This window comes from Barbus barbus (genome assembly GCF_936440315.1).
Source record: "Barbus barbus genome assembly, chromosome: 31".
In the NCBI taxonomy this organism is placed as follows: domain Eukaryota; kingdom Metazoa; phylum Chordata; class Actinopteri; order Cypriniformes; family Cyprinidae; genus Barbus; species Barbus barbus.
The window spans coordinates 5,495,814-5,508,778 of NC_136759.1; the positions used below are offsets into that span (position 1 = coordinate 5,495,814).

At 37.0% G+C, this 12,965-nt stretch overlaps 1 protein-coding gene across 2 annotated transcripts in view; it reads left to right on the forward strand.

Moving 5' to 3' along the window:
• LOC306851459 (roundabout homolog 1-like) overlaps positions 1-12,965 on the forward strand; it is a 162,424-nt gene that overhangs the window by 25,561 nt on the left and 123,898 nt on the right. The gene's annotated exons all lie outside the window — the stretch shown is intronic.

Sequence of the window (12,965 nt, forward strand, 5' to 3'; positions counted from 1 at the left end):
AAAAGGGCTTATTACTTAAAACTTGTGGTTTTCAGCGATTCTCCTTGGCCTCGGACGTGATATGCATTACATACCATCTCTCTTTAAGCTTGAAAGGACTGATCTCAGATATCAACCGCTTTTCAAGTATGCCTAGGAGCTGTCACCAACCCTCTTGTTGTAATCTAATCGAGTCAGTGCTGGACCCGGAGGGGGGCGAGTCACTCGTGTAGGGTGTACCAATGGCATGTCTTACTCACTCTTAAGATTTGCTATTAAAAACTGGCCTTACTCTTATGGAAATGGAAGTATTTTTATATATGTTTGTTTACATTTTATATAATAAAAAAGATATATATCATTATGTGTGCTTCTGATAATACTTTTTTCAGAGGATTATTGTTTTCTCTGAATTGTGTTTTTTATTGTTTTAAAAATAAAGTTACATTATTAACTGAGAGTTATTCTTCTGGGCAGTGGTGTAAGAGAAATAAACTGAATTCAATTTTTAATAGAGAGTTTTAAAAGCATTTTAAAATCTTGCAAAATTTTCCATCTGAAGTAAATGTATCTTGTTTTCCAGTAAATAGCTTATATAAAAGCCTTAAAACACTGATTAAGAAAAAGTATTTTTGAAATTTGGTGATTGCTGGTTAACTGCAAACACCAACCACAATTATGAAAAAAAAAGAAAACGGAAAGAAAAACAATATATATGGTAGAATAAGAATAGTAGTATAATAGTAATAATGAATTAGCTAAAAGTTATTGAGAGTTATCTACTAAATTTACTGAGAGTTATTCTTAAAAATCTATTTGGGCAACAGAGTTAGAGAAATAACCTGAATTCAAGTTATGTTCTCTGAAAAGAAGTTTTGATAACTTGCAAAATTTAGCATGAAGTAAATTTTTTCCAGTAAATATCTAGTATAAAACACCAATCAAAATTACAAGAAAAAATAATAACAAAAAAAAATAAATAAAAAAAATAAAATAAAATAAATGTATTTAATTTTATTACTTATTTTATATATCCTAATAAAATATTTGTAAGTTGCTTTGGATAAAAGCATCTGCTAAATGACTATATTTAAATGCAAGTATATTTTCATACTTATTTTGTGGAAGATTTTTTATTCACTATTTATAAATATTATGTAATAAGTAATAAAATTGATAGTAAAGTTGATTCTTTGACTATCAAAATTTGTATTAATTGAGCTAAAATACCGTTAATACAGTTAGTGTTACTGTAGTAAAACCATTGTACATTTTCATGAGGGTACCAGTTGCAAAGTTAGTGTTTTTGTAAGCTTCTGTGGGCCAGTGCTGGTCAAACAGAAACATAAATTTGTATATGTTGAAGTTGGTGGAAAAATTATGTGAGCTCAGAGACTAAAAAGTGAGAAAATATCATGCGGTATATCAAGCAGTGGGTGATATACTGTATGCTATTTGTTCTGGAGGCCTTCTTTTTTTTTTTTTTTTTTTTTTTTGCAAGAACGAAAACTAGAGGCTTGGCGGGCGGGCGGACAACTTGGCCCGACATGAGGAAAAGCTCGGGCTGTTTGGCCGCAGCCTTCAGACTGCTTATTCTGAATAAGGTTCAAACAGGACCATAATGACACAGTGGCAAAGCTCAAAACCCTCACTGCCTGTCCGCTCCCTCCGCCCCCCTGCCCCGCCGCCACGCATGTAATTACCCCGCTCAGGCAACCATAATGGAAACCTGCGACAGGAAGGTAGTAGAATTCCTGCCTAAACTCCTGTTTTCCATCCAAAACTAGACAGTCAGTGTCAGAGGCAGAGAGAAATCTATCACTTCTCGGATATCAACACTCACCTACTTATTCAGACTGACATCAGGAATGTCAGACCTGCTGTTTGCCAAGAAAACTGCCGAAAAGGAAGTTAAGACCTCAAAATGTGTTTGTTCTGCCTAGCCTGCTCTTACAAGAACACTGTGTACACAATCTTTCCTTTTTCTGAAGTTATTTTAATAATCCCGATTTTACGATCGCCCAACACCCGGCGGACCGTAAATCTAATCCAACTTTCAACAAGCCGTGTTTGGCCAGGCAAAGACGCTTAGCGCAGATCTGTTGAGGGTTTATTATTAACTTCACATACAGTAGAGGCTCTGTGCGGCACGCTGAGGTAAAATGGGTCAATCCGGGCATTCGTTTTGCTCTGTATGTCCTGTGTACGTCCCTGAAGTTGGATTTTGCCCCTTTTGTTTCCATGTTTTCCTTTCAATATGAAACTCGGAGGCTTATAATGCTTCATGTGTCACGCTTTGTTAGAATATAATGACTCGCAGAGGAACAAAGGCTGAGAGGAATGTAAGAAAAGATGGGACTGGCTTTATCCGTAAGAGCTCACTGTTCACCCCGATGGCTCCGGGCCACGCGTTGCGTAATGCGTAGTATCAGGCTGCATCTTTAAGGATGATAGACGTGTCTGTTGCAGGTTTTCTCGAACTCTAAAAACAGCTGTAAAATGGCGATCAAAGAAAAGGCAGTTTTAGGACCCGCATAAATGACAATGTGAGATTGTTAAAAGATTGCTGGGTGGTAATGTCATTTTATTGTTATGACTACATATAGTGTGAAGCAGGTTCAATTAGTGGGGGTTGTAACTTTACTTTTTACTGGTTTTCCAGTTTAAAAATGCTTAAAATTGATCAAAAGTGACATTTATAATGTAGATGAAAAATGTGAACTTTCTATTCATTAAGGAATCCTAATAACATATTGTTTATACAAAAAAAATCAGTATAACAACTGTCTGAAACATTGGTAATAATCAGAAATGTTTCTTGTGCAAATCAGCATATTAGAATGATTTCTGAAGGATCATGTGACACTGAAGACTAGAGTAACGATGCTGAAAATTCAGTTTTGCATCACATGAATAAATTGCATTTTTTAAATATATTCAAGAAGAAAACTGTTATTTTAAATTGTAAAAATATTTCCAAATTTTCCCTGTTTTTTTTTTACTGTATTTTTGATCTAATAAATGCAGCCATGGTGAGCATAAGAGACTTCTTTCAAAAACAAAAAAATCCCTAACTTTTGAACATTAGTTTATCTTGTAGGGATTTCTCTTTGTTTTTAGATATTTTAACAGGAAAATAAGGCAAAAAGACTAGTTCTCTTATGAAGAAGTCACTTTATTGCAGTATGAGAGTCTTAAAAGCTAAACTTTTTCCCAAAACTCTTCACTTTTTTTACCTGTAATACTTCTGAGAAGTCAGCTTTGTCCTTTATTAGCATGCTAAATAACTGCAGCATGTGGAAAGCCTCTAATTATAGTGTACTCTTCCAGTTCTTGGGCTGCGGTGGGAATGTGGATCAGTACGCCAGACCCCGATAACCCCGTCAGGACGTGTGGAGCGCTCTATAGCGCTCTCTAGACTTGGACTAAGAGAGACTTATTAATCTGGGAAATCATTAATCATTAAATCATCTAATTACAGTTTTTTGTGTTTACAACTATTTATCCCAAAGTTTTTCATTCCCAATCTGATGCTGAAGTTAGGTTTGATAAGTCACTTTCTGCAATGCTATGTTTCAAATTATGCGGCCTGACATTTAGCACATTGTGGCGGTCGTGTGAGCATTGCGAATTCAAATCTAGCTTGTGCTGTTTTCAAGTCCCATCAGAACGTATTCTGTATTAGTCTTAACAGTAAAAGTGGCAAAAAGTCTAAAAAAGTTTTGGCTGGCACGAAGGAGGGGCTGCTGTCATGACAGACACGAAATCAAGCTGACGTTTCATCTGTGAAACGGAGGGGGACAGTTGGCGTTCGCCCTCTGAAGGGTGGGTGACACCCCTCATTATTCCCTGGCAGGATGTTCTCCTCCACTACATCTGTGTGCTCCCACCGCCTTTGATATTCAAACCAACCCGTTTCCATTATAGATTCATCATAGCTGTGCAGAATTCACTTCCTTGTCCTTTTCCCCCTCGCAAGCGTCAAGGTGCTTTCCACAGTTTGCTCGGAGAATATTTGTGTTTCATTAAGTTATTATAAGAGGGAGCCACATTGTAAGAGGACAAGGGTTTGGGTCCCTTGAGAGTCCATTTTCTTGATTCTTTAGTGCAATTATGTCCCATGATCCTTTCAAACCTCTTCATACCTCTGCTGACATTTCAGAAATTAATTCAATTGTGTGGTTTTTTTTCGGAGAAGACACGTAGGCGGCAGATTTTGGCTCTCAGACTCGGCGGTAAGCTAAATTGTGGCCTTTTCCCTGAAAATAGTTAAACAGCACAGTGTTTCCTGCAGAAAATCAACTGTATTTGAGGTGTATTCCCAACCCAAGAAGAGCAGGAAGACAGTGTTTCTCACATCTGCTTTTGAGATGTCAGTAAGGGTAATCGTCGCAAACCGACTCTCTTTAATTGGTTAGTGGGTGTGTTTCTCCTTTAGCGTCACGGGGACTATTTGCAGATGCCCAGAAATTACAAGGAAAACTAATCTGCAATGTTTAATTACAGCACTGAGGGGAGTTACTGACAGCCCACGGGGGATGGACGGATATAAAAAAGAGACCAGAGAAGATAAGTGCAGGTTCTTCTTGGGTTTTCCCATGTTATCATGCTCTCATCTCTCCAGAGATCCACACTAGCTCTTGTTTTGTACTCGTCCTGATTAGCATTAATATGGTTAATTGCTTCAACTTCAGGCCCCCGAACCATGCAACATCTGCCATGCATATTCAGTCATGTGATTCCAACATCTTATTTCTAGTGGCATACAAAGTTGGAGATGTGGTTGGGTTTGTGGATAGGAAAGCATAATGTATATTATTATTAAATATGTTATCGGACAAATTTGGATATGTTTTATTAATATTTGCTGGTATCGGTCAATATATTTAGTTATATTTATATATTATGCATGCTCATTTCTGTTAAGTATAATCTTTAAAATATCAAAATAATCAATTATTATTGTACATAACATATATATATATATATATATATATATATATATATATATATATATATATATATATATATATATATATATATATATAGAGAGAGAGAGAGAGAGAGAGAGAGAGAGAGAGAGAGAGAGAGAGAGAGAGAGAGAGAGAGAATTTTGTTATTAATTACGGATTATTACCCATAACTTAAAAATGTTTATTTTTGTTATTTTTTACATTTTAAAAAACGTAAATTAATTTGCATACATTCGGTTTAAATCAAACAAAATAAAAATATTTTATCATTTTAAAAGTCACCATTTATTGGTTATTCACCATAACATGGAAGAAAGTATCTGTTTATCACCATTAGACAGAGTTTTAATATTATGCATCCCTGATTGCAGCAGTTGTGCTCTATAAAAAAAAAGTTGAATCCCAGTTTGGGACAGAAGATCAGTGCTCAGTAGGTTTCGAAAATCCTTACTAAGTGGGCTGGAGAATTGTACAGAAAACCAGCGAACTATGGCTTGAGAAGATAAACTAATGGCGAGAAGAAGTTTAAGGGCTTTGTTCTGCTTTTGTGGAAGACAAAGACCTAACACTGCTGACCTCATGGACAAGGGGAGATGGACAAATGCAGGGAGGGTCGGAAAGTTCACCGCAGTAATGAGCGGTGGCGAGAGCTGGATGGAAGGATGACAACTTTAGGATGGATTGCCATGTGAGGGTAAAGGTCTGGACAGTCGGGGTGAGACACTAGTTGAGTCTGACCTGTCTGAGTATCAAACTTCACTGACTTGTTCTGATGTGTCTTTTACCCTCAGTTGGGAGTTACACTACCTTTGTCTAGTCAACAACTTTGACTACACTGGAAATATGTACCTATGTTTTGCATACTGGCGTTAAAACACTCAGATATTGCCTACAGATATTGTGAATCGTGTCACATTTGCATAGATATGACTAGAGCAACAATAAAAATCCCCAGCCAGCAAAGCAACAGAAGTCAGAGCTAAAAAAGACACATAGTTTGAACAGATGGTGGATGTTGATCTTCTCTGGGCATCTGGGCTTTGCTAGAAATGGAGGCTAGGTAGGTAGATGTGCTCATCGGTGGTAATTAGAGGCCCTCGCCATGACCAAGCATTTCAGACTTGCTTTGATCCCAGGAAATGCGCCGCATCCTCAGACAGGTGGAGATAACTACTCCTGAGGTCATTTTATGGATGGCGGTCCACAAATACGAGGTAAATCCCTCTGGAACCAGCTGGCTTAGCGCAAATCATTCCCTATAGCGTGCAACCTTAATTTATGAAATTGTTATGGCTAAAATTTGGCATTTAATTCCTGAAAAAATTTTATAGTTGTCCTGGGATGTCTTTATATGGGTTCATTTAGAGTTCTGTCCTTCAGCGGTTCAGTTTGTTCTCACACATCTCGTACGGCCTTGAAGGGAGTCGTGCTGACGCAGCGAGTGCCGCCCCACCTGGGCCCCGTGCGCCCATCCTGATAAGCACAGCGTAGCCAAAACTATTTGGTCCTCCTGTGGCAAGAGCCTGTAGATAGGACCCATGTGATTCAGAGTGATTTCCTCTTGGCTGAACTCCATTTGCGATAAACACGGCTGATTGTACAGTCGCTCTCGGTCGGAGGCCCAGATAGGAAGTGTGTCTCGGAGGCTAATCTTCCCCCCTCGAACGGAGGGCCCAAGTATTAGTCCCACTGCAGTCTCTAATCCCCCACTTCTGATTCGCAAGTCTCCCGTGGCCTTTGGGATTGAGAGGAAAGTGTTTTTTTTCCATGTTTATTTTTTGAAACATCTTTATGATGCTGTCCTGCTCCGCTACACTTAAGCGTTTATTAAAGCAAGGTTAAGCCGTCGCTTGAAGCCTTTCAATCAACTAGTGGAGTCCAGAAAGGATTAACAAGTTTTGGAAGATGAGAAATATCAGAGATTCTGAGGCAACAATTTCTTCGTTTTTTAAAAAATCTGGTCTCACGTCTTATAAGTGTCATTTTTTTTTATCGGAAACTCCACTGCTCGTTACTTCCTGCTGGAAAGTTCAGGAATAAGTGATGCAACTCAAGCGTAACAAGATATTTTTTCCGAGGACATACTATTTCATGCATCCTGTCTGCCCTCATTTGCTGTGGTACTGCAAATTTCTATGATTGTGGTTCTGTTAGTCTAGATGGTTAGAATAGTTTAGGAAGTGCGTTAGTGCATAAATAAATCAATAAAAACGTTCACTTACCACTAGCTATGGCACTTTTTATTTTGTTTTGTTTGGCGTATATGAAGAATAATTTTAAATACAATATTTTAAAATTTGTGCATTACTAAATAAACTAAATGGATATCTGACAATATAATTAAATTCTACATTTCTTTACACATTTATATAAAGTTTACATATTTATTTAAAATATATAAAATAAGCTTATTTTATTTATTTTTATTATATGCTATATTAATTGTATAGGACTTAGTTTAATGTTTCATTTAAAAAAATTTTTTGCAATAATTTTAATTAATTGTACAAGCAGCAAAAATCTGATGAAAATGAGTTGCATTTTGTGTAGAAAATTCACAAATTCAGAACATTTGCTGTTGTACGTTGTATATCAGATCTTTTGAAGTGCCGTCACAATAAGTCCTACTGCTCTTGACCCCACAAAAGAGTGAAAGACAAACAGTAAGAGTAAACAAATGATTGGACAGGAACAGTCCTGTCCTGTCACACACGCAGCTGTAATAGTTTGAATGGCGAGGTCAGCTTGAACCCCTGCCCCGGATAGAGATCTGGCGGAGGAGAGGTGTGTTTGGCTTAGCTTTGCACTCTTTGAAGCACTTCAGTTATGGCGCTAATCCTTCTGGAAAGGACATTACGACATGGCGTGACTCTGACCTTGGAACAGTTTCAGAGTCACAAATCATATCAAAACAGAATCACTCCAGAACTAGCCGATGAATCTTTGAAACAGAGCGTCAGTAACTAAAACTAATCCTAATTAGCACTATGTTATATATCAGACGTTACTCAACTAGAGTCACGAGTCACATCCCTTACAGTTTGACTGATAGATTAATGGTGTTTGCATAGGTTGATACATCTCAGAAAAGTGGAATTACAGGTTCTTCTTATGTTTCCCGACTCTGTATCGCCATGTTTCTCGTTGCAGTGTTGCAGGAAAGAGATGAAATTGTCAAATCGCTGTCAAAACAGCTGTAGCAGCTAGACGAGCCGTCTGAAATTGTCACAAACACTCACAGCGGCCTCCTTTGTCCGCCTGCCGCCGTTCCCCCTGAGCTGGGTGTGGCTGTGAAACTGTAACATTCCAGCGTAACCCCACACCGCGCGACCATAAAGAAAAGACACAAAGAACGTGGATGAAATGATTGAATGGAGGGGGGATAAAGACGAGAGAGCTGTCTGAAAGGAACCTTTGAAAAGGGTTTTTGGGGAAGGTTTCTCTGGATCTGCCCGGGGTGACTGGACTGATTTAATTTGAACAGTGCCTGCGGATCAGGTGACGGCAGTGATTTGAGGGTCAGTGTGTCAGGATATGAGACAGAGAAGTGTGCAGAAATTAAGAAGAGCTTGGTTTTGGATCCTGACATAAACATAAACATCTCTTTAAAAGGCTACCATGTCCATATGCCAAAAAAAATTGTAGAAAAAAAAAATATATATATATCAGAATCAGAATGAGCTTTATTGGCCTAGTATGTTCACACATACGAGGAATTTGTTATAGTGACAGAAGCTCCACAGTGCAACAGAAAGACAGCAACAGGACAGGACACAGATAATAAAAGAATAATATCCAAATATCCAAATAGGCAATGTAAATATCCAAATAGGCAATGTACAAAACAGCAGAAACACAATATATAATATAGATAATTATGTGTGTACAGGTCTGATATGTGCAAATTTGAAATGAAAAAAAAAAGTAAGCGTGGTGAATAAATAATGTATAATAGAGTTGTGTGTTCCGCATTTATTGTCAAGTGTTCATGAGATGGATTGCCTGAGGGAAGAAACTGTTCCTGTGTCTGGTCGTTACTACCCTCTGTTGTCTTCTGAGGTCAGATTTGGTAGCTGAGCTGAACCAGACAGTTATTGAAGTGCAGAGGATGGATTCAATGATGGCGGAGTAGAACTGTTTCAGCAGCTCCTGTGGCAGGTTGAACGTCCTCAGCTGGCGAAGAAAGTACAACCTCTGCTGGGCTTTTCCTGACAATGGAGTCAATGTGAATATCCCACTTCAGGTCCTGAGAGATGGTGGTGCCCAGGAATCTGAATGACTCCACTGCAGTCACAGTGCTGTTCATGATGGTGAGTGGGGGGAGAGCAGGGGGGTTTCTCCTGAAGTCCACGATCATCTCCACAGTTTTGAGCGTGTTAAGCTCCAGGTTGTTGAGACTGCACCAGACAGCCAGCTCCTTAACCTCCTGTCTGTAAGCAGACTCGTCACCGTCCTGGATGAGGCCGATCAGTGTGGTGTCGTCTGCAAACTTCAGGAGCTTGACAGAGGGGTCTTTAGATGTGCAGTCATTGGTGTAGAGGGAGAAGAGCAGTGGGGAGAGTACGCAGCCCTGAGGAGCTCCAGTGCTGATGGTGCGGGTGTTGGATGTGAATTTACCAAGCTTTACTAACTGCTGCCTGTCTGTCAGGAAGCTGTTGATCCATATATATATATATATATATATACAGTGACTTTTTTATTAATTACTTGATTACATATATTCACACACTAGCAATAAATTATTTATAATGTATTGATTCTCCTTAATTCTTTCTAATTTTTCTAAAATGCCTACATGACATGCAGGTAAAAAAAAAAAAAAAATTCACTTTTCTTAGTAAGTGTTTTATTTTGACTGAAGTTATTTTAAAAATATTAATTTTAATTTTGAATTTTTATGACTTAACTAATTATTAGCTTTTCATTAAACTCACAAACTCCCCTGCAGTTCCTTCACGAGCCCCAGTTTGGGAAACCTTGACATAATGTTATGCTTAATTCACTTTATGTTGTTAATAACAACAAATTTAATATATTGTCTTTGCATTTTAATATCAGCATGGTACAGTATTATCCTGATTATTTACCCAGCTCTCTGTGTTTGTTTATATATATTGCATAAATTATAAAATGCCATGTCACTTTGTTGGTAAGACGCAAATGCTAGAGCCAGCCTCATTATTTCCACAGTCTTTTAAAGTTGCAACCGCATTTTGGTGCATATACAGTTATTTGTCTTTAAAAAATGTCATGGAATCACAGTTTCTGCTAGAATACCATTTAAAGTTATTGTTACCACTGTAAAATCATAAATTAACATGGGCAACCTTACCACAGTGTATAAAGCACAAACAATAACTGTAGTGCCTGGCGAACTGTGGTTTTCAGGGCCACCGAGTTCAGTGAACTTATGCAAATTGAATACCAGAAATATGTGCAAACACCGGTGGGAACTGTAATAATATTTGGAGTTCCTCCGCAGTTCTGTGCACTGCAGTGCAGGTGTCCTCAAGGACGCTCCTCGCTTTCCCAGCACAGCTGCGGCTTTTGTTGCAGGTGTGTGCGTTGTCATTGAAACGCTCCTCTGCCGTGGCCCGCTCTCCCTCATTAGACCCTTTCCAACTGGATTACCAGACTGCCGAGTCTGCAGGTACTCTTATAAGTTCATTTCACCTGCTGTTTGGGAGCCATAATAGCTTATTGATTGGCTGACAGAGATGCACTGGGGCAGCATAGAAGGACGTCCGGCGGAGGAGGAGGGGATAAGTTAATCGCAGTTGGACGCGGGTGAAGAGAATTCAATCAGACAACCCCCCAAGGCCTATAAGTGGTGTGTAAATTTGTGTCCACCTCAGTAGATTGGACCTGACTGATATCTGAGCACTTGTGAAGCAGCGGTTCTGAACAGGAAAGCCAGGAAGAAAGAGGGAGAAAACCTGTTAGCGCATGTTTAGCATGTTTAATATTTTTGCTTGGAGGCATTACAGTATGTAAACTCCTGTCTTTGATTGTTAAGCTTGCTTGAAAAGACTTGAACAGTTGAGAAGTAACATGATAGTTACTACTGATATATTTCATCACGACTTTAAAGCACATACAGTAAGTTCAGTCAGGCGGCCATATTGGAATGGGGGAAAAGACCAAAAAATGTTAATGGAAAACACATTTTAAATGACAAAATGCTAAAATAAATTTGTTTATTAGCTTAAATAACACTGAAAGCTAATGCATCACTCAGCTATTTTAAATGAAAAAAGTTGGACTTTCCTACAGTTGCCAAATTAATGACTGTTTTTCTATTAATTCTTTTTCATTTGTTCATGTTTTTTTTTTTTTTATAACCATTTTGATGTTTGGGACCATTGTAATGTTTCTCTTTAGCATTTCTGAATTAAGATAATATATCATATAAAGAATCATGTAAAATATATATATATATATATATATATATATATATATATATATATATATATATATATATATATATTATTCTTCTGTTTAAATTTTTCTTTTTGTTAATTTTCTAACCATTTTGTATGTAATGTTTTTGGTTTATCTCTGAAAAAAGTAAATTATATATATATATATATATATATATATATATATATGTATGTATATATATATATATATATATATATATATATATGTATATATATATATATATATATATGTATATATATGTATATATATGTATATATATGTATATATATGTATATATATATATATATATATATATATATATATATATATATATATATACATATATATATACATATATATATACATATACATATATACATATATACACATAAATATATATACATATATATATATATATATATATGTGTATATATAAATATTATTAATATTTTTATTTTATATTTTAAATATAAATGTTTCAATTATTTCTTTATTATTTTGTTATGGTTTTTTTAATATTATTTATATGCTAATTAATATATATGTGTTATAATAATTATATATATGTGTTATGATAATTATATATATGTATATATAAATATATATATATATATATATATATATATATATATATATATATATATATATATATATATATAATTATTATTAATATTTTTATTTTATATTTTAAATATAAATGTTTCAATTATTTCTTTATTATTTTGTTATCGTTTTTTTAATATTATTTATATGCTGATGTTTTTTTTTTTAGCTTATTACAGTTAATACATTAATAGATTTATTCATATTTTGACCAAATTCCAGGGTTTCATTTATCTTAGTGCCCTAGTAAACCAAAATCTGCTGACTCTCATTGGAAACTCTCTTCCGATAAGCTCCACATCCTGCTTTCTCATCGACAGCTGGTGGCTGCATAAGTCTTGTGTATTTAGATGTGTGTGTGTGTGTTTTCTCTGAGGAGCCGCGGCCCATTAGGTTGACCTGTCCCTCACACTTTATGCCTCCGTTACCTGGAAACGGCGCATCTTGTTTTTTTTTTTATTTGACCGCCCGGAACCGGGTGCCATTCACAGTGCATTTAGCACAGCCGTCTAGCACGCATCCCTATTCGCTCAGACCCGCTTGCCCTTTGACCCGTCTCATCGCGTGCATCGACATCATGGACACCACTGACTCACTAAACAGCATTCCTTCCTTCCACCCGCAGCAGTCCATTTTTGCTTTCTCATAGGTATTCCTGGACTATTAGCATCTGTTCCAGGCTTGCGTTTTCGTTCTGGTCTGGCAAATCTCATCCTGTCTGCACGTAAACGCTCCGTTGACACAGAGACAAACAGTAGATGATGGCGGAAAGAAAAATGAGGTGAGATAGAGAGGCGAAATGCACCTTGACCCCGCAGTAGACACAACCCTTGATTGGTCATCGCTTATCTTATTGTGATGTCACGGCCAACAAGACTCGACCCCTCCGTCACCCTCCATGATCCCATGACCACGCCAGCCATTCCTTTTAACCGTCCCGCCCAAACGCTCATATACAAACAATGTCTGAATCAACCCACTGTCAAAACA